The sequence below is a fragment of the Pseudorca crassidens genome, chromosome 2 (assembly GCF_039906515.1).
Source record: "Pseudorca crassidens isolate mPseCra1 chromosome 2, mPseCra1.hap1, whole genome shotgun sequence".
In the NCBI taxonomy this organism is placed as follows: Eukaryota; Metazoa; Chordata; class Mammalia; order Artiodactyla; family Delphinidae; genus Pseudorca; species Pseudorca crassidens.
Window position 1 is genome coordinate 176,314,193 of NC_090297.1, and position 26,307 is coordinate 176,340,499.

The 26,307-nt window shown below is 37.3% G+C and overlaps 2 long non-coding RNA genes across 2 annotated transcripts in view; both read right to left on the bottom strand.

Annotated features, from left to right (window-relative positions):
• The window catches only part of LOC137212238 (uncharacterized), a 541,428-nt gene that overhangs the window by 429,050 nt on the left and 86,071 nt on the right, over positions 1-26,307 (bottom strand). The window lies entirely within an intron of this gene.
• Positions 1,196-18,129, bottom strand: LOC137212228 (uncharacterized). The gene is made up of 3 exons (XR_010937403.1): positions 18,006-18,129; positions 3,086-3,290; positions 1,196-1,541 (listed from the first exon to the last, which is right to left on the bottom strand). It is a non-coding gene; the product is annotated as an uncharacterized lncRNA (long non-coding RNA).

The window sequence follows — 26,307 nt, forward strand, 5'->3', positions numbered from 1 at the left end:
TATCAACTGAGCTGTGGTTTGTTTGGGACCTAGTTATTCTCCCCCCAAATACTCCATACCTCAGCTGAGTTCTTTCCTTTTCTCATTTAATCTGAGACAGTTCTTTAAAGGAAAATGATTCCTTGGGACAATTTTTTTAGGCTAGAATAGTAAAGGAAAGAAACAGCCACATATCTAAATGCATCCCTACTTCCCCTCTAACTTGCCTTTCTTGTCCATGAATAATGGAGAAGTGCTAGGCATGGTCCTTTGTTTTAAACACTTAACACATAACTGATTAGGAAATAATTTTATATTTGCATTTATTTAATTTGATGACATAAGAGATTATGGTGAGAAAATAAAGTTCTAGTTTACTCTCCTGTTTTTATGTGGAGCAGTGCACTGATTTGAACTAATTTTATTTAAATTCTGAGCAGTGCTAGTAAGGAAAAAAATATCATTTCTAGTTGACTTGGAAAACGTTATAGGAAAATATCAGATCTTTTTCCTCAAATGGTTAAAGTGGCATTAAAAGACATTTAAAACTAAGTTACAATTTTCATACTGCACTTCCTCATAACTCTAGTTATTTTTTATGTGGCACCTTTTCTCTAAGCAGTACCACATGTTGTATAGACTGTAAGTTACTAATCAAAAGGGTAACCATGTTTTAAATTTGAATATATTTCACTTATCTTAAAGGTAAGTGCTATTTTAAATTTTCTGCACTTTCAGATTTTTTCACCTCTTAAAAAGTAAGTCAAGTTTCCTTGTGGATATAATAAACTGCCAACAACCTAGACATATTTTTAAAGTTAGTAGCTGGATGGAAAAGATAGGAAGAGGGAGATTGCTTAATGAGATCAGAACTTTGGTCTTTCTGTCTCAAAATCTGACCTCTGGAAAAAAAAATCTTACCTCTGGCAGTGGCCATTATCTGATGACTTACAAGGTGAATGGAGCATCATTTTTTTTTTTGAATTTTCAAGACTTTGGGGTATTCTACAGGGAAATACATTTTGCAGTAAATGGTTGTAGAAATATGCTAATAGAAAACCACATGAACATGATAACCATCAATCACATACACATAATACAAAAATGTTCCATTACAACATGGATTTTTAAAAAAAATAACAAAACTGATTTTGGCACCATGAGAATAAAGAAGCCAAATGATTGCCTGAATTTTTATTTTCAACCAGGTTTTCAACAGATAGAAGATCTGTCAAAGACCTAGCTACCCGCTGGGATAGCATACGTGGTAAAACCTCTAAAAGGCAGCCTGAGAGAAGAAAGATATTCAGCATAATTAATCGAATTGTCTTTGCAACTGAGCCCCCTTTTTTTTCTTCCAGAACTTTGACCATGTTTTTCTTTTCCTGATGTCGGCTCCTTTATGTCATACTGGAGCCTTTCCCTGGTGGAGTCCCAGCCCTTTCAGTGATCGTCCCCGAGTAACGCTGGCAACCTCATGTATATGTCCTGGGTTTATAGGCAGAAGCTGCCCTCCAATGACTTGGACCTCTCTTTTTCATTTCTGCTGAATAGTTTTCACCCTGAGAGGATAAAAAGACAAAGGAGGCATTTCTTTCTTCCCTACTACATCTTTTTATCTTTTTAAAGATTATTCCAGTTAGAGGGGTGTATGTGTGTGTAAAGGCATTAAACTCACCTATTTAAAAATTTATATTGAAGTATAGTTGATTTACATATTGAAGTATAGTTGATTTACAATGTTGTGTTAAATTCTGCTGTTCAGCAAAGCAATTCAGTTATATATATATGCTTTTTCATATTCTTTTCCATTATGGTTTATAAAAGGATATTGAATATAATTCCCTGTGTTATACAGTAGGACCTTGTTGTTTATCCATTCTCTATATAATAGTTTGCATCTGCTAACCCCAAACTCACTTTTAATTCCTTAGCTTTGTCTTAGTTCATACTTCTTCTATATAAACACTTTAAACCATAAATAAAACAGCAAAATGTAAAGATCAAACTTTTCTCAGTAATATCTGTTTGCAATGCTTATTTTAAAAAAATACAAATATCTTAGGAGTCATACTTCGAAAACACCTGTCAAAATAAGGGAGAGCAGAGAATGAGAGATTTTGACATATCCCTAGTATCTCGGAGTATTTGCTGCTGTGATCTAAGGGGATTCAGTCTGATACATTTGTGTGTGAATTACTGTTATTTACTAATGCTTAGATTACCTGATGAGGGGGAGAAGGTCAACTGGAGAAGTTTAAGAGCAGCCCTCAGGGAAGGTGAAGAAGTGAAAATGGTTCAACTATTTCCTCCAGGGGTAATGAATACCAGGGGACCTGTTCCAGTGTCCTGCAGGTATGTACTATGTTTGTCTCATTGCCTGAGGGATTTGCCAATTATGTTCTCCCTGACTATGAGCTGGTCTCCAACTAGAGAAGAAGATGAAAGAGCATAAAAACAATTTTCAAACTCAAGTGATAATGAGGTGTTCCCAAAAAAGGATGGAAGGAATAATCTAATAAGGAAGTCAAAGGGAAAGAAACTATGATTTTTAAAGAATAGAGGAGAATAAAACCAGAGGCTAAAGGTTGATCAGTTACAGAAAATATTGCAGAGAGATTGGTTCAAGATGGCAGAGTAGAAGGACGTGTACACACTCCCTCTTGAGAGAGCACCAAAGTCACAACCAACTGCTAAACAATCATCGACAAGAAGACACTGGAACTCACCAAAAACGATACCCCACATCCAAAGACAAAGGAGAAGCCACAATGAGACGGTAGGAGGGGTGCAATCACAATAATATCAAATCCCATAACTGCCAGGTGGGTGACTCACAGACTGGAGAACACTTATACCACAGAAGTCCACCCACTGGAGTGAAGGTCCTGAGCCCCATGTCAGGCTTCCCAAACTGGGGGTCCAGCAACAGGAGGAGGAACTCCCAGAAAATCAGACTTTGAAGGCTAGCGAGATTTGACTGTAGGACTTAGACAGGACTGGGGGAAACAGAGACTCCACTCTTGGAGAGCACACACAAAGTAGTGTGCACATCAGGACCCAGGGGAAGGAGCAGTGACCCCGTAGGAGACTGAACCAGACCTACCTGCTAGTGTTGGAGGGTCTCCTGCAGAGGTAGGGGTGGCTGTGGCTCACCGTGGGGACAAGGACACTGGCAGCAGAAGTTCTAGGAAGTACTACTTGGCGTGAGCCCTCCCAGTGTCCGCCATTAGCCCCACCAAAGAGCCTGTAGGCTCCAGTGTTGGGTGGCCTCATGCCAAACAACCAACATGGAAGGAACTCAGCCCCACCTATCAGAAGACAAGTGGATTAAAGTTTTACTGAACTTTGCCCAGGAGAGCAACACCCAGCTCTACCCACCACCAGTCCCTCCCATCAGGAAGCTTGCACAAGCCTCTTAGATAGCCTCATCCACAGAGGGCATACAGCACAAGCAAGAACTACAGTCCTGCAGCCTGTGGAACAAAAACCACATTCACAGAAAGATAGACAAAATAAAAAGACAGAGGACTATGTATCAGATGAAGGAACAAGATAATACTCCAGAAAAAAACCTAAATGAAGTGGAGATAAGCAACCTTCCAAAAAAAGAATTCAGAATAATGATAGTGAAGATGATCCTGGACCTCGGAAAAAGAATGGAGGCAAAGATCGAGAAGATTCAAGAAATGTTTAACAAAGACCTAGAAGAATTAAAGAACAAACACCTAGAATTAAAGAACAAACAAATGGAGATGAACAATACAATAACTAAAATGAAAAATACACTAGAAGGAATCAATAGCAGAATAACTGAGACAAAACATCGGATATGTGACCTGGAAGACAGAATGGTGGAATTCACTGCTGTGGAACAGAATAAAGAAAAAAGAATGAAAAGAAATGAAGACGGACTAAGAGACCTCTGGGACAACAACATACCAACGTGTGCATTATAGGGTCCCAGAAGGAGAGGACAGAGAGAAAGGACCTGAGAAAATATTTGAAGAGATTATAGTCAAAAACTTCCCTAACATGGGAAAGGGAATAGCCATCCAAGTCCGGAAGCACAGAGAGTCCCAGACAGGATAAACCCAAGGAGAAACATTCCAAGACACATAGTAATCAAACTGACAAATATTGCAGACAAAGAAAAATTATTAAAAGCAACAAGGGAAAAATGACAACATACAAGGGAACTCCCATAAGGTTAACAGCTGACTTCTCAGCAGAAACTCTACAAGCCAAAAAGGGATGGCACGATATATTTAAAGTGATGAAAGGGAAGAACCTACAACTGAGATTACTCTACCTGGCAAGGATCTCGTTCAGATTCAACAGAGAAATCAAAAGTTTTACAGACAAGCAAAAGCTAAGAGAATTCAGCACCACCAAACCAGCTCTACAACAAATGCTAAAGGAACTTCTCTAAGTGAGAAACACGAGAGAACAAAAGGACCTACAAAAACAAACCCATAACAATTAAGAAAATGGTAATAGGAACATACATATCGATAATTACCTTAAATGCGAATGGATTAAATGCTCCAGCCAAAAGACGCAGGTTCGCTGAATGGATACAAAAACAAAACCCACATATATGCTGTCTACAAGAGACCCACTTCAGACCTAGGGACACATACAGACTGAAAGTGAGGGGATGGAAAAAGGTATTCCATGCAAATTGAAATCAAAAGAAAGCTGGAGTAGCAATACTCATATCAGATAAAATAGACTTTAAAATAAAGAATGTTACAAAAGACAAGGAAGGAACTACATAATGATCAAGGGATCAACCCAAGAAGAAGATATAACAATTATAAATATATACGCACCCAACATAGGAGCACCTCAATACATAAGGCAACTGCTAACAGCTATAAAAGAGGAAATCAACAGTAACATAATAATAGTGGGGGAATTTAACACCTCAGTTAGACCAATGGACAGATCATCCAGACAGAAGATTCATAAGGAAACACAAGCTTTAAATGATACAATAGACCAGATAGATTTAATTGATATTTATAGGACATTCCATCCAAAAACAGCAGATTACACTTTCTTCTCAAGTGCACACAGATAATTCTCCAGGATAGATCATATCTTGAGTCACAAATCAAGCCTCAGTAAATTTAAGAAAATTGAAATCATATCAAGCATGTTTTCTGACCACAACACTATGAGATTAGAAATCAGTTACAGGGAAAAAAAGGTAAAAACACAAACACATGGAGGCTAAACAATATGTTCCTAAATAACCAAGAGATCACTGAAGAAATCAAAGAGGAAATCAAAAAATACCTAGAGACAAATGACAATGAAAACACGATGATCCAAAACCTATAGGATGCAGCAAAAGCAGTTCTAAGAGGGAAGTTTATCCAATACAATCCTACCTCAAGAAACAAGAAAAATCTCAAATAAACAATCTAACCTTACACCTAAAGGAACTAGAGAAAGAAGAAGAAACAAAACCCAAAGTTAGTAGAAGGAAAAAAATCATAAAGATCAGAGCAAAAATATATGAAATAGAAACAAAGAAAACAATACCAAAGATCAATAAAACTAAGAGCTGGTTCTTTGAGAAGATAAACAAAATTGATAAACCTTTAGCCAGACTCATCAAGAAAAAGAGGCAGAGGACTCAAATCAGTAAAATTAGAAATGAAAAAGGAGAAGTAAAAATTGACACTGCAGAAATACAAAGAATCATGAGAGATTACTACAAGCAACTCTATGCCAATAAAATGGATAACCCGGAAGAAATGGACAAATTCTGAAAAAGGTATAATCTTTCTGAACCAGGTTCAGAAAGGTATAACCAAGACTGAACCAGGAAGAAATAGAAAATATAAACAAACCAATCACAAGCACTGAAATTGAAACTGTGATTAAAAATCTTCCAACAAACAAAAGCCCAGGACCAGATGGCTTCTCAGGCGAATTCTATCAAACATTTAGAGAAGAGCTAACACCTATCCTTCTCAAACTCTTCCAAAAAATTGCAGAGGAAGGAGCACTCCCAAACTCATTCTACAAGGCCACCATCACCCTGATACCAAAACCAGACAAAGATACTACAAAATAAGAAAATTAAAGACCAATATCACTGATCAATATATATGCAAAAATCCTCAACAAATTACTAGCAAACAGAATCCAACAACACATTAAAAGGATCATACACCACGATCAACTGGGATTTATCCCAGGGATGGAAGGATTCTTCAATATATGCAAAGCAATCAATGTGATACACCATATAAACAAATTGAAGAATAAAAACCATATGATCATCTCAATAGATGCAGAAAAACCTTTTGACAAAATTCAACACCCATTTATGATAAAAACTCTCCAGAAAGTAGGCATAGAGGGAACCTACCTCAGCATAAAAAGGCCATATATGACAAACCCACAGCAAACATCATTCTCAATGGTGAGAAACTGAAAGCATTTCCTCTAAGATCAAGGACAAGACAAGGATGTCCACTCCCACCACTATTATTCAACATAGTTTTGGAAGTCCTAGCCACAGCAATCAGAGAAGGAAAAGAAATAAAAGGAATACAAATTGGAAAAGAAGAAGTAAAACTGTTACTGTTTGCAATGACATGATACTATACATAGATAATCCTAAAGATGACACCAGAAAATTACTAGAGCTAATCAATGAATTTGGTAAAGTTGCAGGATACAAAACTAATGCACAGGGCTTCCCTGGTGGCGCAGTGGTTGAGAGTCCACCTGCCGATGCAGGGGACACGGGTTCGTGCCCTGGTCCAGGAAGATCCCACATGCCGCAAAGCGGCTAGGCCCATAAGCCATGGCCGCTGAGCCAGCATGTCCGGAGCCTGTGCTCCGCAACGAGAGAGGCCACGACAGTGAGAGGCCCACATAACGCAAAAAAAAAAACAAAAAAAAAAACAAAAAAAAACTAATGCACAGAATTCTCTTGCATCCTATACACTAGCAACAAAAGATCAGAAAGAGAAATTAAGGAAGCAATCCCACTCACCATTGCAACAAAAAGACGAAATTACCTAGGAATAAACCTACCTAAGGACGTCGAAGACCTGTACTCAGAAAACTATAAGACACTGATGAAAGAAAGCAAATAGTACACAAACAGATGGAGAGATATACCATGTTCTTGGATTGGAAGAATCAATATTAGAATTTCAATTTATAGTTAACTTATTGAAAAATAAAGACATGTGAAAATGACTATACTACCCAAAGCAATCTACAGATTCAATGCAATCCCTATTAAATTACCAATGGCATTTATCACAGAACTAGAACAAAAAACCTAAAAATTTGTATGGAGACACAAAAGACCCCAAATAGCCAAAGCAATCTTGAGGGGAATAAACAGAGCTGGAGGAATCAGACTCCCTGACTTCAGACTATACTACAAAGCTACAGTAATCAAGACAGTATGGTACTGGCATAAAACAGAAATATATAGATCAATGGAACAGGATGGAAGGCCCAGAGATAAACCCACACACCTGTGGTCAACTACTCTATGACAAAGCAGGCAAGGATATACAATGGAGAAAAGACTTTCCCTTCAGTAAGTGGTTCTGGGAAAACTGGACAGCTACATGTAAAAGAATGAAATTAGAACCCTCCCTAACACCATACACAAAAATAAACTCAAAATGGATTAAAGACCTAAGTGTAAGGCCAGACACTATCAAACTCTTAGAGGAAAATATAGGAAGAAAACTCTTTGACATAAATCACAGCAAGATCTTTTTTGACCAACCTCCTAGAATATTGGAAACAAAACCAAAACTTAACAAATGGGACCAAATGAAATTTAAAAGCTTTTGCACAGCAAAGGAAACTATAAACAAGGTGAAAAGACAACACTCAGAATGGGAGAAAATATTTGCAAATGAATCAATGAACAAAGGATTAATCTCCAAAATATATAAACAGCTCATGCAGCTCAATATTAAAAAAACAAACAATTAAAAAATGGGCAGAAGACCTAAGTAGACATTTCTCCAAAGACATACAGATAGCCCAGGGGCACATGAAAAGTGCCTCAACATAGCTAATTATTAGAGAAATGCAAATCAAAACTACAATGAGGTATCACCTCACACCGGTTAGAAAGGGCATCATCAGAAAATCTACAAACAACAAATGCTGGAGAGGGTGTGGAGAAAAGGGAACCCTCTTGTACTATAGGTGGGGATGTAAATTGATACAACCAGTATGGAGAACAGTATGGAGGTTTCTTAAAAAACTGAAAATAAAACTACCATATGACCCAGCAATCCCACTACTGGGCATATACCCTGAAAAAAACCATAATCCAAAAAGAGTCATGTATCACAATGTTCATTGCAGCACTATTTACAATAGCCAGGTCATGGAAGCAACCTAAATGCCCATTGACAGACAAATGGATAAAGAAGAGGTGGTACATATATACAATGGAATATTACTCAGCCATAAAAAGGAACAAAATTGGGTCATTTGTAGAGATGTGGGAGGACCTAGAGACTGTCATACAGTGTGAAGTAAGTCAGAAGGAGAGAAACAAATATCGTATATTAACGCCTATATGTGGAATCTAGAAAAATGGTCAGATGAACTGGTTTGCAAGGCAGAAATAGAGACACAGATGTAGAGAACAAACGTATGGACACCAAGGGGGGAAGGGGGTGGTGGGGGTGGGGGTGTGATGAATTGCGAGATTGGGATTGACATATATACACTAATATGTATAGAATTGATAACAAGAACCTGCTGTACAAATAAATAAATAAATAAAATTCCAAAAAAAAAAGAAAAGAAAATATTGCAGAAAAGGAAGAAGAAGTGAAATTTGCATTATCAGAGCTGTATAATTAACAATCACTTTTTGGAGGTTGTTTCTAGTCATCTGAACACTCATTCCAATCATGAAAAAGAAAAAAAAATTAATTGAGCATGCACCCTCAGGATATGTAGAACTATTTATTTAAAATTATATTTGCATACTAATATGCTAACATATTGCATACATTAAAAATACACATAAAATATGATTCTTCAAAAAAGAGACAAATATTAATACTGTAATAAATAATTTATTGGCTAAGTGTACAAAAACTTTCTCAATGTAACTGCTTCGATATTTTTGTTGGAGCATCCAAAGTTCCTTTCTATGTAAAGTGTATTTTGGTAATTGGGATTAAGCGCTGACATTAACATTTTAGCAAGACAAAATACCTTGAAAACACTTAAATAGAAATGGTCGGCATATATCATCAGCTGTATTAATAATTATGACACATTTTCAATCCATCTGTAATTAGTCTAAGATTTTGTTGAAATTTAGCTTTATGTTAAATCTCTGTGTTCTTTGGGCCAGCGTTCTTATGAACTGGTTAGAAAGTCGTTTCTAGATCTTTTTTATGTAAAGAGCAATGAGAGTTTTTATGGGTGACATGTTTGCAACAAAACATTTCCAAATACCTATCTTCAAAATGCTCTCTCCTTGGCATGAGTTTCTTTCTCAGTCACCATGGGGAGAAAATGTCTTATTTACCAAAGAAGGGCATAATAAAATGTGATTATTTTATTTTTTTAAAATGTGATTATTTTAAAAAATAAATTTCAGGTAGCATGCAATAGTGTGACTGAATTAGAGTGCTTTTGTTTTCCTGATCCACCCAATATATGCCTGACAAGAAGCTGAGATTAAAACTCTGGCAGTTATCTTCAATGTGATGTTTCTTCCCAAGAATCTTTCCAAGCAACTCGTCTATTGTGTGAAAGTTAGTTTTGCTGAAATTAAATAGTAGAAATGATATATCAGATAATTTAAAATTTTACTTAAGAGAAACTGAGACCACCAGCATCGCTCTGTATTATTTCTATAACAAGCCTTTGTGTGTGTCTTTATTTTTCAAAAAAATAACTATAAACTGAAGTTCTAATATTTTCTTCTTGGACACCAGTGGATTATCTTTAGTATTCTTTATATGTGTGCATTCCATTTTGAAGACCATGGTTCAAAAGATTATGAATTATTTTACCATGTACTCTCAGGTTGAAAACCATGAGCTGAGAGATGGGAGGCAAGTGGAAACAGAGAGGAGCAAGAAATGAAAATTTTTATGCATTAAGTATTTCACCTACAACCAACGAGCCAGCTATTTCACTGATTAGAGACGTGAGCTTCAAAGGGCTTAAATGACTTTCAAAGAGCCACACCTAGTTATTAAGAACCTTAGGACTTTGCTCTTTTGGAGGTGCCATCCTCATTAGCGACTGTCTGTTAAAGAAGAGAGAGATTTCTGAATGCAAAACTGACATAAATAATGAAGTATCTTCCTCAAGGCGAGACAGAACACATTCAGTAGTCACAACTGAAAGTTCCTGAACCTTAAATTCCTGATTAGATTCCTTTGATCAGAGAGAATAATGCTGTCACTTTTAAAGCTTTAACAAGCTAAACAGGATCCACTCGCATGTATGACTCCAAAAATCACAATAGAACAATGTACTCCAGGTGTCAACTACTTGCAAGAAATGATGAGGATTCATTTAGTCAATAAAGTTTTAAGCGAAACATTTCTAGGTATCAGGCACTAAAGATACGACGGAGCAAAAACGGACATTGTCATTATATTCTGTTATTGTCTTTTGAAAGATGAAGTCATTAATTAAGTACTAAAACCTATGTGTTCAATTATAAACAAGAGTTATTGTTTTGAAGAAAAGGAGTGTGGCATTGTGCAGGTTGAAAATAAGGAAACCGGCCAAAGGTATAGGTCATGGGAGGCTTCTCTAAGATCTGAGGATGGTGTGGTGTTAGCAAGGGGAGAGCGTGCATGGCGGAGGGCACCGTCTATCAGGGCCTGTGGATGGAAGGAGTATAGCCTGATCCAGGAACTGACAGCAGGCGAGTGTGAGAGGAGGTCAAAGGGCAAAGAGAAGAGTGGTGTTCCGTGTGTAATGTGATGGAGATGCACGCAGGGACAAGCCATGGAGGACTATTAGAATATCAACAGAGTGTTGATCTTTATTATATGAATAGTAAGAAGTTGTCAGGGATTTTAAGTAGAGGATGACATGACCAAAATTCATTTGGAAGATATCATTGTGGCTGACATGTGTTGGAAGAGGCTAGGTTGAACTGAGAATGATGACAGAAGTAAAAATGAGAGTCTAATACTGAGGTGGAACTCCCAGTTGAGGGGAAGAGGTTTAATATACCATAAAGAAAAAAAAAGGTAACTATGTAGTTATCTAGTAGAAAGAGAAAAAAAACAATCTATAGGTTCCACAGAAAGTAAGAAAGAAGGGCATGGTTAAGAGCCAAAAATGAACTAGAGAGAGACTACAAAAACATAAAGAAATAATTAGGATTTTAAATCTCAAGCATTAAGCAAGTCTTCAATATCCAAAAATCAACTCTATTTCTATACACTAGCCATGAACATACCAGAAATAAAATTAAAAAAATAATTCTATTTAAAATAGCATCAAAAGGAATAAAATAATTAGATAAAAATAATTAAAAATAAAAAACTGACAAAGTAGTGTAAGACTCGTACAGTTAAAACTATAAACACTGTTGAAAGAAATTAAGACACAAATGGAAAGATACCCCAAGTTCATGGATCAGTAGAGATATTACCGTTAGGATACAGTACTCCTTAAGTTGATCTACAGATTCAATGCAATTCCTGTCAAAATGTCAGCTGGATTTTTTAGGAAATATTTTTAGGAAATTGACAAGCTGATTCTAAAATTTATATGGAAATGCAAGGGATCAGAAGAGCCAAAATATTCTTGAAAAACAAAAAAATAACACATTTGGAGGATTCACAGTTCCTGATTCCAAAACTTACTATAAAATTAGAGTAATCAGGACATTGTGGTATTTGCGTAAGGACAGACATAGACATCAAAGGAATAGAACTGAGATTCCAGAAATAAATCTTTCCATTTGTGGTCAGCTGATTTTTGATGGTGCCAAGATTTGATAAGGAAAATAGTCTTTTCAATAAATTGTGCTAAGAACTGGATATCTACAAGTAAAAGAATTAAATTGGACCGCTAGCTCACTTCAGACACAAAAAGTACCTCAAAATGGATCATAGACATAAGTCTAAGAACTAAATCTATGAAACTCTTAGAAGAAGACATAGTAGTAAATATTTGTGACTCGCGTTAGCAGTGGTTTCTTAGACATGACACCAAAATATAAATGACAATAAAAAAAATTAATAAATTGGACTCGAACAAAATTAGAAACTTTTGTGCTACAAATGATACCATCAAGAAGGTAAAAAGACAACCTACAGACTGGGAAGAAATCTTTGCAAATCATATAACCTCATAATGGACTTTCACCCAGAATATCTATATTAAAAAATCCTCTTTCAACTCAATAACGAAATGATAAAATAACTCAGTTTTTAAAGGAGCAAAGGATCTGAACACAGATCCTATTGCAAGAAAGATATACAAATGGCCAATAAGTACACGAAAAGATACACATCATTAACCATCAGGGAAATGCAAATCAAAACCACAGTGAGATACTATTCCACATTCACTAGGATGGCTAGAATAAAAAAGATAGACTATCTCAAGGGTTAGCAAGGCTATGGAAACAGAAATGTTCATAAACTTCTAATGGGAATGTAAAATGATCCAGCTGCTTTAGAAAACAGTTTGGCAGTCCCTCAAAATGTGAAGCTAGAGTTACCTTATAATCCAGCATTTCCACCCCTAGGTATACAATCAAGAGAAATAAAAACATATATCCCACGTGAAAACTTGTACATGAATGTTCATAGTTGGCTATTCATAAATAGACAAGTGGAAACAGTTGAAATGACCATCGACTGATAAATGGATGAATAAAATGTGGCATAACCATGCAATGAAATATTTTTGGCAATAAAAAAGCGTAAAGCAACATACTTTGACATGGATACACTTTGAAAATATTACGCTAAATGAAATCACAAAGACCATATATTGTACGATTCCATTTATATAAAACATCCAGAAGAGACAAAATATAAAGATAGAAAGTAGGGCTTCCCTGGTGGCACAGTGGTTGAGAGTCCGCCTGCCGATGCAGGGGACACGGGTTCGTGCCCCGGTCCAGGAAGATGCCGCGGAGCGGCTGGACCCGTGAGCCATGGTCGCTAAGCCTGCACGTCCGGAGCCTGTGCTCCGCAACGGGAGAGGCCACAACAGTGAGAGGCCCGCGTACCGCAAAAAAAAAACCAAAACAACCCCCCCACACCCAAAAAAAAACCAACAAAAAAAGATAGAAAGTAGACTAGTGGTTGCGTAGGGCTGGGTGGAGGAGATGGGGGGTGATACGACAGTTGATATGTAAAGTGTTTCTTTTGCCAGGGGACAAAAATTTCTAAAATTATACTGTGATGGTGGCTGCACAATCCTGTGAGTATTCTAAGAAACACTGACTTGTGCATGTTAAATGGGTGAATTTTACGGAATGTGGATTGTATAAATAAAAGTTTTAAAAATAGCAAGAATTTGAAAATAGACTATAATAGGAAGTGTGCGATATGAGAGGGGGAGGGATCAATTATGATAAATAAATATTTTCTCTGTTAAGTGGATGGATTTTAGTGCCAATCACTGAAATGGTTTGGAAAGAGTTGACATTAATTAAGCTTTGAATATGATGTGTTTGAAGACAAGAGGTAACAAGCATTGGCAAGAACATGGAGAAAAGGGAGCCCTTGTGTACTGTTGGTGGGAACGTCACTTGGTGCAGCCACTACAGGAAACAGTATGGAGCTCCTCAAAAAATTAAAAATAAAACTACCATATGATTCAGCAATTCCACTTCTGGGTATATATGTAAAGGAAACTCAATCATTATATCAAAGAGATATCTGTACCCCTTGCTCACTGCAGCATTATTTACAACAGCCAAGACATGGAAACAACCAAAGGGTCCAACAACAGATGAATGGATAAGGAAGATGTGGTATGTATATATTGATACAAAGGAATATTATTCAGCCATTAAAAAAGGAGGGAAATCCTGCCATTTGTAACAACATGAATGAAATCTGAAGGCATTATTACAAATACTATATGCTCTCACTCATATGTGAAATCTAAAAAACACAAACTCATAGAAACCAAGAGTGGATTGTTGGTTGTCAGGGATAGGGGGTTGGGAGAAATGGCTGAAGGTAGTCAAAGGGTACAGACTTTCAGTTATAAGATGCATAAGTTCTATAGATCTAATGTACAGCATGGCGAGTACAGTTAATGATACTGAATTATATATACTTGAAAGTTGCTAAGAGAGTAGATCTTAAGAGTTCTTACCACACATACACACATGGTAGTTCTACATGGTGACAAAGGTGTTAACTAATCTTATTGTGGCAATCATTCCACAATGTATACATGTACCAAATTATCAAATTGTACACCTTAAATTTACACAATGCTATATGTCAATCATAACAATAGAGCTGGGAGGGGGGAAAGAACTCCAAGCTTACTGGCTGGGTAGAGGAGCATTACTGGAAATGGGAAGCAAACTGTTCTGCATGTCTTCTCTAAACAGGAAAAAGAAAATCAACTGATAGAATTTATAGAAATGAGTAATTAGGAAAAATGTTCTAAAAATATAAGAAGTCTAAAAAATAGGATGATTTGCCTTACACATATTCAGTTGTAGTTGGTGGATAACTTTTAATCACATGGCAATTTAAAATAAAGCAAATTATATTATGAAATATTTTATATCTGATTTTCCTTTGTATTTTTTGTTTACCACCCAATCTCATAAATTAAGACTTAAATTTGAGAAATGTCTGATTAATGTAGTAAAATTAGATACAAGATGATAAACAGTGTGAATACCTATCCAGACATTTGGGAAACAAACCATTTTCAGTTATGATCTCTTTATAATTATACTTTAAACAACTCATGCTGATTATATAACTTGTCTGCCATCTAGAAGTAAGTGGTACTATTTATGAAGCTAGAGATAGGTCAGTCAATGGCAATGTTTCTGTAGCCCAATCATCCACTAGACATTACATGACATCACCTCAAATTTACTTTTTGATGGGCTATAGAATGTCGAAGCAAAGGAAAAGGACATTTTAAATGTTAGTGTTATATCACGCCAAAGGACACATTAGAGGACTTTCTTTTTTTTTTGGAAAAATATAACCTGAGGTTATGGCAATCCTATTGTTTCTCTTGTCATTTATTCTACTTTGTTATTTTATCTGATAAGAAAAAGGAAGAAGGAAGTAGGTAATGTCTATTGTCATTTTGCTCTACAGATAAGTCAGAGTGGAAAAAAATCAGATGTAGTATAACAGCATAGCTGCCTAGAACAAGAAATAATCCTGCAATTTCTACATATTCATGATAAATCTTGTGAATAAAATCTTGGTATAATTCAGCAAACAAAGCAATGGTAAATTTACATAAACTAGTAACGTTCCTTTAAAAATCTATTTAGGATGCTAAGGAAGAAATGTTTATTTATTTGTTTGTCCATATATCATTTGCATTAGAGTTTACTGTGAAATTATTATGCCAAGAACTTTACCAGACACTATATAAAAGTATTTATCTTTAAAAGAGTTCACAATTCAGTTGGTAAAATAGGTGGAGAGAAATCTCTGAATAGTCCTCTAGACTTTTCTGTCATTAGTAAATATCATTTCTTGTTACTAACATGAGGAGTAACATCAAAGAAAGGGTTTCTTGAATTAATTCCTGACATTGTTCCATTAACAGCTTCAAGAGGAACAAAGAATGCTTCTGTTTACCTCTGTGATTTAGAAAAAAAAAAGGATAAAAAAAATGAAAACAAATAAAAACCTCCTGATCATCACACCCTAAAGATCAGAGTTAGGGACTGTGTACTGATGGGCTGCAGTAATTTCAGGGTTTATAACCAAACTACCAAGTCCAGGGGAAAAATAGCATCTATTGTGCCTCTTTCTTACAATGAAAGAAACTTCTCACTGTTTGGGTTAAATACTTCACTCTTAAACCAATCACTTGCAAGAAGAATGAAATTAACATAACTAGTTTAAAGAAACTAGTTTTAACATAACTAGTTCCAAAGAAATGTGAACAATTTAAGATCTAATCCTGAAACTAAGAATTTGGTCATGAAAGAAGTGGAACTTTTTTTGTTTTTAAATCAGTGTTAATGTTAGGAAGAATGAAGGGTTGGGTAGGTAACTAACAGTTTCACTACACTGACCATGTTGATTAACATGTAAAATGTATCATAATTTAATAGATAATAGTTTACTAAGTATATTAGTTAATGTCATAAATGTATAATAATATTAAATCAATCCAATTATTAATTGGATCTAAGTATATAAATATGTAAGTCAAAAGGTACACAGTTTGTCTTTGTCCAAAATAGCAGAAAGATCTGACCCCTTAACTAAGTTTTCAATCTCTCTCTGGGGAAGTGATGCTAGCCTCTTCTGGGTGCTAGGAAGCAAGAGTATTTCCAGCGGAAATAAGCCATGGGGCTCACATAGTAGTGTTACTCTCCAGCAAGCAGCCTTCACTTTGGAGCTAGCAACTCTACAACAGAGTTACACCATAATTTTCAAAGTGCTGTCTTCAAACCAGCAAGATCAGCATCACCTGCAAACTTTTTAAACCATAAATCCTCGGACCCCAACCCAAACCTACTGAATCAGCAACTGCATTTAGATAAACAACAAGGTCCTACTATACAGCACAGGGAACTATATTCAGTATCTTGTAATAACCTACAATGGAAAAAAATCTGAAAAAAATATATATATTCGGAATCACTTTGCTGTACACCAGAAATAATCACAACACTGTAAATCAACTATACTTAAATTAAAAAAAAAAAGAAAGAACTTCTGCATTTGAGGTCTGGTAGTTTGTTAAAACCCTGCAGGTGATTCTAATCATCTTAACATTTGAGCACCACTGAAAACAACTCTGTTGTCAATTTTCATTATCTTAATTGTGCCAATTTACTTCCAGCTTTTCGCTCCCACAATTCTAGTATACTCATTTCAGTATTTTTGCTAGTGCTTAATTTAATTCTTTTCTTTCCCACTGTTCTCCACGCTGCAGTCAAAACCATTTCTCTTGCCCACTAGATCAGCTTCTGTATATAAATGTCTAGAGCTGCACTGTCCAATATGGTAGCCACCAGTCACATATCACTATTCAAAATGAAATTAATTAAAATTAAAAATTCAGGCATATTAGCCACATTTCAAATGCTTGATAGTCAAATGTGCCAAATGACTAACATACTGGACAACACAGATTTATAAACCATATCGCTGTAAAAAACCCTATTGGATAGGAGTGAACCAAAGCATCACAAATCCATGTTTATAAGTGCACACTTAAGTAAAATGCACTAAAACCTACTGCTTATATATAAAAGTGGAATCCTTCCAGGATACATCCAATTGCAACAGGAAGAGTTATTGACCCTCTCTTTTATGAAGATGGTGGTGTTCGATTTTGAAAATATGGCAGACAAGATATTCTAAAAGACAAAAAATGACAAAACTTCTTTTTTCAAAACACATAAATCCGACATAACGGTAGGAGGACGAGGGGAAGATGGCAGAAGAGTAAGACGCGGAAATCACTTTCCTCCCCACAGATACAGCAGAAATACATCTACACGTGGAACAACTCCTACAGAACACCTACTGAACGCTGGCAGACTTCAGACCTCCCAAAAGGCAAGAAACTCCCCATGTACCTGGGTAGGATAAAAGAAAAAAAAAAAAAAACAAAGAGACAAAAGAATAGGGACGGGACCTGCACCCGTGGGAGGGAGCTATGAAAGAGCAAAGGTTTCCTCACACTACGAAGCCCCTTCACGGGCAGAGACTGCGGGTGACGGAAGGGGGAAGCTTCGGCGCCGCGGAGGAGAGCACAGCAACAGGGGTGCGGAGGGCAAAGCGGGGAGATTCCCGCACAAAGGATCGGTGCCGACCAGCACTCACCAGTCCGAGAGGCTTGTCTGCTCACCCGCTGGGGCGGGCGGGGCTGGGAGCTGAGGCTCTGGCTTCGGTTGCAGCGCAGGGAGAGGACTGGGGTTGGCGGCGTGAACACAGCCTGCAGGGGGTTAGTGCGCCACGGCTAACCGGGAGGGAGTCCGGGAAAAGTCTGGACCTGCCGAAAAGACAAGAGACTTTTTCTTCCCTGTTTCCTGGTGCGCGGGGAGAGGGGATTAAGAGCGCTGCTTAAAGGAGCTCCAGAGACGCGCGCGAGCCACGGCTAAAAGCGCGGACCCCAGAGACGGGCGGGAGACGCTAAGGCCGCTGCTGCCGCCACCAAGAGGCCTGTGGGCGAGCACAGGTCACTCTCCACACCCCCCTTCCGGGGAGCCTGTGCAACCCGCCACTGCCAGGGTCCCGGATCCAGGGACAACTTACCCGGAAGGACACACAGTGCACCTCAGGCTGGTGCAGCGTCACGTCGGCCTCTGCCGCCGCAGGCCCGCCCCGCACTCCGAGCCCCTCCCACCCCCCCGGCCTGAGTGAGCCAGAGCCCCCGAATCAGCGGCTCCTTTAACCCCGTCCTGTCTGAGCGAAGAACAGACGCCCTCCTCCGGCGACCTACATGCAGAGGCGGGGCCAAATCCAAAGCTGAGCCCCTGGGAGCTGTGAGAACAAAGAAGAGAAAGGGAAATCTCTCCCAGCAGCCTCAGGAGCAGCGGATTAAAGCTCCACAATCATCTTGATGTACCTGCATCTGTGGAATACCTGAATAGACAACCAATCATCCCAAATTGAGGATGTGGACTTTGAGAGCAAGATCTATGATTTTTTCCCCTTTTCCTTTTTTTGTGAGTGGGTATGTGTATGCTTCTGTGTGAGATTTTGTCTGTATAGCTTTGCTTCCACCATTTGTCCTAGGGTTCTATCCGTCCGTTTTTTTGTTTGTTTCTTTGTTTTTAAATTTTTTTCCTTAATAATTATTTTTTATTTTAATAACTTTATTATATTTTATCCTACTTTATTTTATTTTACTTTATTTTCTTTCTTTCTTTTTCTCCTTCCTTCTCTCCTTCCTTCCTCCCTCCCTCCCTTCCTCCTTTCTTTCTTTCTTTCTACTTCTACTAATTCTTTCTTTCTACTTTTTCTCCCTTTTATTCTGAGCCGTGTGGATGAAAGGCTCTTGGTGCTACAGTCAGCAGTCAGTCCTGTGCCTCTGAGGCGGGAGAGCCAACTTCAGGACACTGATCCACATGAGACCTCCCAGCTCCACATAATATCAAACGGCGAAAATCTCCCAGAGATGTCCATCTCAACACCAGCACCCAGCTTCACTCAACGACCAGCAAGCTACAGTGTTTGATACCCTATGACAAACAACTAGCAAGACAGGAACACAACCCCACCCATTGGCAGAGAGGCTGCCTAAAATCATAATAAGTCCACAGACACCCCAAACCACACCACCAGACATGGACCTGCCCACCAGAAAGACAAGATCCAGCCTCATCCACCAGAACACAGGCAGTAGTCCCCTCCACCAGGAAGCCTACACAACCCACTGAACCAACCTTAGCCACTGGGGACAGACACCAAAAACAACGGGAACTACAAACCTACAGCCTGCAAAAAGGAGACCCCAAACACAGTAAGATAAGCAAAATGAGAAGACAGAAAAACACACAGCATATGAAGGAGCAAGATAAAAACGCACCAGACCTAACAAATGAAGAGGAAATAGGCAGTCTACGTGAAAAAGAATTCAGAATAATGATAGTAAAGATGATCCAAAATCTTGGAAATAGAATAGACAAAATGCAGGAAACATTTAACATGGACCTAGAAGAACTAAAGATGAAACAAGCAACGATGAACAACACAATGAATGAAATTTAAACTACTCTAGATGGGATCAATAGCAGAATAACTGAGGCAGAAGAATGGATAAGTGACCTGGAAGATAAAATAGTGGAAATAACTACTGCAGAGCAGAATAAAGACTGAAAAGAACTGAGGACAGTCTCAGAGACCTCTGGGACAACATTAAACACACCAACGTTCGAATTATAGGGGTGCCAGAAGAAGAAGAGAAAAAGAAAGGGACTGAGAAAATATTTGAAGAGATTATAGTTGAAAACTTCCCTAATATGGGAAAGGAAATAGTTAATCAAGTCCAGGAAGCACAGAGAGTCCCATATAGGATAAATCCAAGGAGAAATACGCAAAGACACGTATTAATCAAAATGTCAAAAATTAAATACAAAGAAAACATATTAAAAGCACCAAGGGAAAAACAACAAATAACACACAAGGGAATTCCCATAAGATTAACAGCCGATCTTTCAGCAGAAACTCTTCAAGTCAGAAGGGACTGGCCGGACATATTTAAAGTGATGAAGGAGAAAAACCTGCAACCAAGATTACTTTACCCAGCAAGGATCTCATTCAGATTTGATGGAGAAATTAAAACCTTTACAGACAAGCAAAAGCTGAGAGAGTTCAGCACCACCAAACCAGCTTTACAACAAATGCTAAAGGAACTTCTCTAGGCAAGAAACACAAGAGAAGGAAAAGACCTACAATAATGAACCCAAAACAGTTAAGAAAATGGGAATGGGAACATACATATCGATAATTACCTTAAATGTAAATGGACTAAATGCTCCCACCAAAAGACACAGATTGGCTGAATGGATACAAAAACAAGACCCATATATATGTTGTCTACAAGAGACCCACTTCAGACCTAGAGACACATACAGACTGAAAGTAAGGGGATGGAAAAAGATATTCCATGCAAATGGAAACCAGAAGAAAGCTGGAGTAGCAATTCTCATATCAGACAAAATAGACTTTAAAATAAAGACTATTAGAAGAGACAAAGAAGGACACTACATAATGATCAAGGGATCGATCCAGGAAGAAAATATAACAATTGTAAATATTTATGCACACAACATAGGAGCACCTCAATACATAAGGCAAATACTAACAGCCATAAAAGGGGAAATCGACAGTAACACATTCATAGTAGGGGACTTTAACACTCCACTTTCACCAATGGACAGATCATCCAAAATGAAAATAAATAAGGAAACACAAGCTTTAAATGATGCATTAAACAAGATGGACTTAATTGATATTTTTAGGACATTCCATCCAAAAACAACAGAATACACATTTTTCTCAAGTGCTCATGGAACATTCTCCAGGATACATCATATCTTGGGTCACAAATGAAGCCTTGGTAAATTTAAGAAAATTGAAATCATATCGAGTATCTTTTCCGACCACAATGCTATGAGACTAGATATCAATTACAGGAAAAGATCTGTAAAAAAAAAATACAAACACATGGAGGCTAAATAATACACTACTTAATAACGAAGTGATCACTGAAGAAATCACAGAGAAAATTTAAAAATACCTAGAAACAAATGACAATGGAGACACGACGACCCAAAACCTATGGGATGTAGCAAAAGCAGTCTAAGAGGGAAGTTTACAGCAATACAAGCCTACCTCAAGAAACAGGAAACATCTCGAATAAACAACCTAACCTTGCACCTAAAGCAATTAGAGAAAGAAGAACAAAAAAACCCCAAAGTTAGCAGAAGAAATGAAATCATAAAAATCAGATCAGAAATAAATGAAAAAGAAATGAAGGAAACAATAGCAAAGATCAATAAAACTAAAAGCTGGTTCTTTGAGCAGATAAACAAAATTGATAAACCATTAGCCAGACTCATCAAGAGAAAAGGGAGAAAACTCAAATCAATAGAATTAGAAATGAAAAAGGAGAAGTAACAACTGACACTGCAGAAATACAAAAGATCATGACAGATTACTACAAGCAACTCTATGCCAATAAAATGGACAACCTGGAAGAAATGGACCAATTCTTAGAAATGCACAACCTGCCAACACTGAATCAGGAAGAAATAGAAAATATGACCAGACCAATCACAAACACTGAAATTGAAACTGTGATTAAAAATCTTCCAAAAAACAAAAGCCCAGGACCAGATGGCTTCACAGGCGAATTCTATCAAACATTTAGAGAAGAGCTACCACCTATCCTTCTCAAAATCTTCCAAAATATAGCAGAAGGAGGAACACTCCCAAACTCATTCTATGAGGCCACCATCACCTTGATACCAAAACCAGCCAAGGATGTCACAAAGAAAGAAAACTATAGGCCAATATCATTAATGAACATAGATGCAAAAATCCTCAGCAAAATACTAGCAAACAGAATCCAACAGCACATTAAAAGGATCATACACCATGTTCAAGTGAGTTTATACCAGGAATGCAAGGATTCTTCAATATATGCAAATCAATCAATGTGATAAACCATGTTAACAAATTGAAGGAGAAAAACCATATGATCATCTCAACAGATGCAGAGAAAGCTTTTGACAAATTTCCACACTCATTTATGATAAAATCCCTGCAGAAAGTAGGCATTGAGGGAACTTTCCTCAACATAATAAAGGCCATATATGACAAACCCACAGCCAACATCATCCTCAATGGTGAAAAACTGAAAGCATTTCCACTAAGATCAGGAAGAAGACAAGGTTTCCCACTCTCACCACTCTTATTCAACATAGTTTTGGAAGTTTTAGCCACAGCAATCAGAGAAAAAAGGAAATAAAAGGAATCCAAATCGGAAAAGATGTAAAGCTGTCACTGTTTGCAGATGACATGATACTATACATAGAGAATCCTAAAGATGCTACCAGAAAACTACTAGAGCTAATCAATGAATTTGGTAAAGTAGCAGGATACAAAATTAATGCACAGAAATCTCTTGCATTCCTATACACTAATGATGAAAAATCTGAAAGTGAAATCAAGAAAACACTCCCATTTACCACTGCACCAAAAAGAATAAAATATCTAGGAATAAACCTACCTAAGGAGACAAAAGACCTGTATGCAGAAAATTATAAGAACCTGATGAAAGAAATTAAAGATGATAAAAATAGATGGAGAGATATACCATGTTCTTGGATTGGAAGAATCAACATTGTGAAAATGACTCTACTACCCAAAGCAATCTACAGATTCAATGTAATCCCTATCAAACTACCACTGGCATTTTTCACAGAACTAGAACAAAAAATTTCACAATTTGTATGGAAACACAAAAGACCCCAAATACCCAAAGCAATCTTGAGAACGAAAAACGGAGCTGGAGGAATCATGCTCCATGACTTCAGACTATACTACAAATCTACAGTAATCAAGACAGTAAGGTACTGGCATAAAAACAGAAAGATAGATCAATGGAACGGGACAGAAAGCCCAGAGATAAACCCACACACATATGGTCACCTTATCTTTGATGAAGGAGGCAGGAATGTACAGTGGAGAAAGGACAGCCTCTTCAATAAGTGGTGCTGGGAAAAGTGGACAGCTACATGTAAAAGTATGAGATTAGATCACTCCCTAACACCATACACAAAAATAAGCTCAAAATGGATTAAAGACCTAAATGTAAGGCCAGAAACTATCAAATTCTTAGAGGAAAACATAGGCAGAACACTCTATGACATAAATCAAAGCAAGACCCTTTTTGACCCACCTCCTAGAGACATGGAAATAAAAACAAAAGTAAACAAATGGGACCAAATGAAATTTAAGAGCTTTTGCACAGCAAAGGAAACCATAAACAGTACCAAAAGACAACCCTCACAATGGGAGAAAATATTTGCAAATGAAGCAACTGACAAAGGATTAATCTCCAAAATCTATAAGCAGCTCATGCAGCTCAATAACAAAAAGCAAACAGCCCAATCCAAAAATGGGCAGAAGACCTAAATAGACGTATCTCCAAAGAAGATATACAGACTGCCAACAAACACATGAAAGAATGCTCAACATCACTAATCATTAGAGAAATGCAAATCAAAACTACAATGAGATATCATCTCACACCAGTCAGAATGGCCATCATCAAAAAATCTCGAAACAGTAAATGCTGGAGAGGGTGTAGAGAAAAGGGAACACTCTTGCACTGCTGGTGGGAATGTGAATTGGTACAGCCACTATGGAGAACAGTATGGAGGTTCCTTAAAAATCTACAAATAGAATTACCATATGACCCAGCAATCCCACTACTGGGCATATATCCTGAGAAAACCATAATTCAAAAAGAGTCATGTACCAAAATGTTCATTGCAGCTCTGTTTACAATAGCCAGGACATGGAAGCAACCTAAGTGTCCATCATCAGATGAATGGATAAAGAAGAGGTGGTACATATATACAATGGAATATTACTCAGCCATAAAAAGAAACGAAATTGAGCAATTTGTAATGAGGTGGATGGACCTAGAGTCTGTCATACAGAGTGAAGTTAGTCAGAAAGAGAAAGACAAATACCATATGCTAACACATATATATGGAATTTAAGGAAAAGAAAATGTTATGAAGAACCTAGGGGTAAGACAGGAATAAAGGCACAGACCTACTAGAGAATGGACTTGAGGATATGGGGAGGGGGAAGGGTAAGCTGTGACAAAGCGAGAGAGAGAGGCATGGACATATATACACTACCAAACATAAAATAGATAGCTAGTGGGAAGCAGCCGCATAGCACAGGGAGATCAGCTCGGTGCTTTGTGATCACCTAGAGGGGTGGGATAGGGAGGGTGGGAGGGAGGGAGACACAAGAGGGAAGAGATATGGGAACATATGTATATGTATAACTGATTCACTTTGTTATAAAGCAGAAACTAACACACCATTGTAAAGCAATTATACTCCAATAAAGATGTTAAAACAACAACAAAAAGAACAAAAACCTTCTCTAAGAATTTGTGACTATACAGTGTATCCTCCCATGGATGTGCAGCCTGGATTAATATCACCTGATGATCAATAAAACCTCAAGCAAAAAAAAAAAAAAAGACCAACCAACAAAAAAAGAAACACATAAATCCTGGCCAAATGTAACAAATATTCTTTGTAATGAACAGCTGAGCTTACAAAAAAGAGTTAAGGGTGGGAATCTCCGAAGTACCAACAGATTTCCCAATCTTGGAAACCTGGAGGCTTGGTTTTTAAGGGCAGTTCAGTTACAGGAGACAAAGTTTTTGGTAGGAAGTAGAAATTGAGATCTCTACATAAATTTGGAAGAATTGAATTTTTAAGCTTTTCTATTATTACTATATAGGATTTAGAGATTCTCTCAACAATAGTTTACTGAACTACTGATTGCAGCATAACTGAATATTCGTTACTTTTATTTAAATAATTCATTAAAAGTTGATTAGCATCTGTATTTGGGATTTTTAGTTTGATGTAGTAAAGTATACTACATGGAATTTTTGGGTTTTTTTTTTTTCATTTCTATTCTTTTTCTCTCACGATAATGTAAATACCTCATCAAATAGCAAGTCTGCAGGATGGAACTTGGGTATTTATATCATTCAGTTATATCCTTAGTAGTCACCAGGAAACAAATAGCTAGACTCGGTGAAGTTGAACATACTGTAAGTCTTACGAGGAAAACTATGCCACAGTCTTTATGTAAAACTATATTCCGATTGTATTTAATCACAAACAATACTATTCATTTTATAGCACTCTATGGTTCACAAATTACTCATTTTTTTTAATCTGAATTACATAACAACTTTAGAATTCAAGTTGTACGGGTATGTTATCACTATTTTATTTGTAAGGAAGCTGGCATGAAGCCTCCAAAATGTCATATGAGAGACACATCGTATTGTGTTCTCTGCAAAATGTGATTCAACATTTTCATTAGATGCATATAATGCCAAATTTAGATTTAGCGAGTTCAGCCCAAGCAGAACAGCCTACCATTTAAGTAGACAGATACATAGTCATAATTTGAGATGCTCCGTACATAACTGCACATATCCCTTCCTTGTCTGGATGTTTCATCAGTTCTAAAACTACTGTCATGTAGTCCCTATGATGAATTAACAACCAAGACAGAATTACAGCATAAAAATGTCTCTGGCTCAATAAAATCTTCCATGAGAGAAGGAAAGAAAGCCCTGGCCCAGTCTACTATTAGTAATCTTAATACTGTTGGCTCTTGTGATCTAATTTCACCTTGAAATACTGAGACAGAGACCCTGAGGGGCTGAGATAGGATGAAACTTTCAATGGTATCCGAGAGAGAGAACAGAGGACACATAGAAAACAGGGGCAACCTCTCCAGGACTGTCTAGGATGAAGTCCGTACTAACCACCTGGTCCAAAAGAGGACAGGACGAGGCTGCAAGACACAAAAATAAATAAATAAAGGTATCATTTGCCTTTTT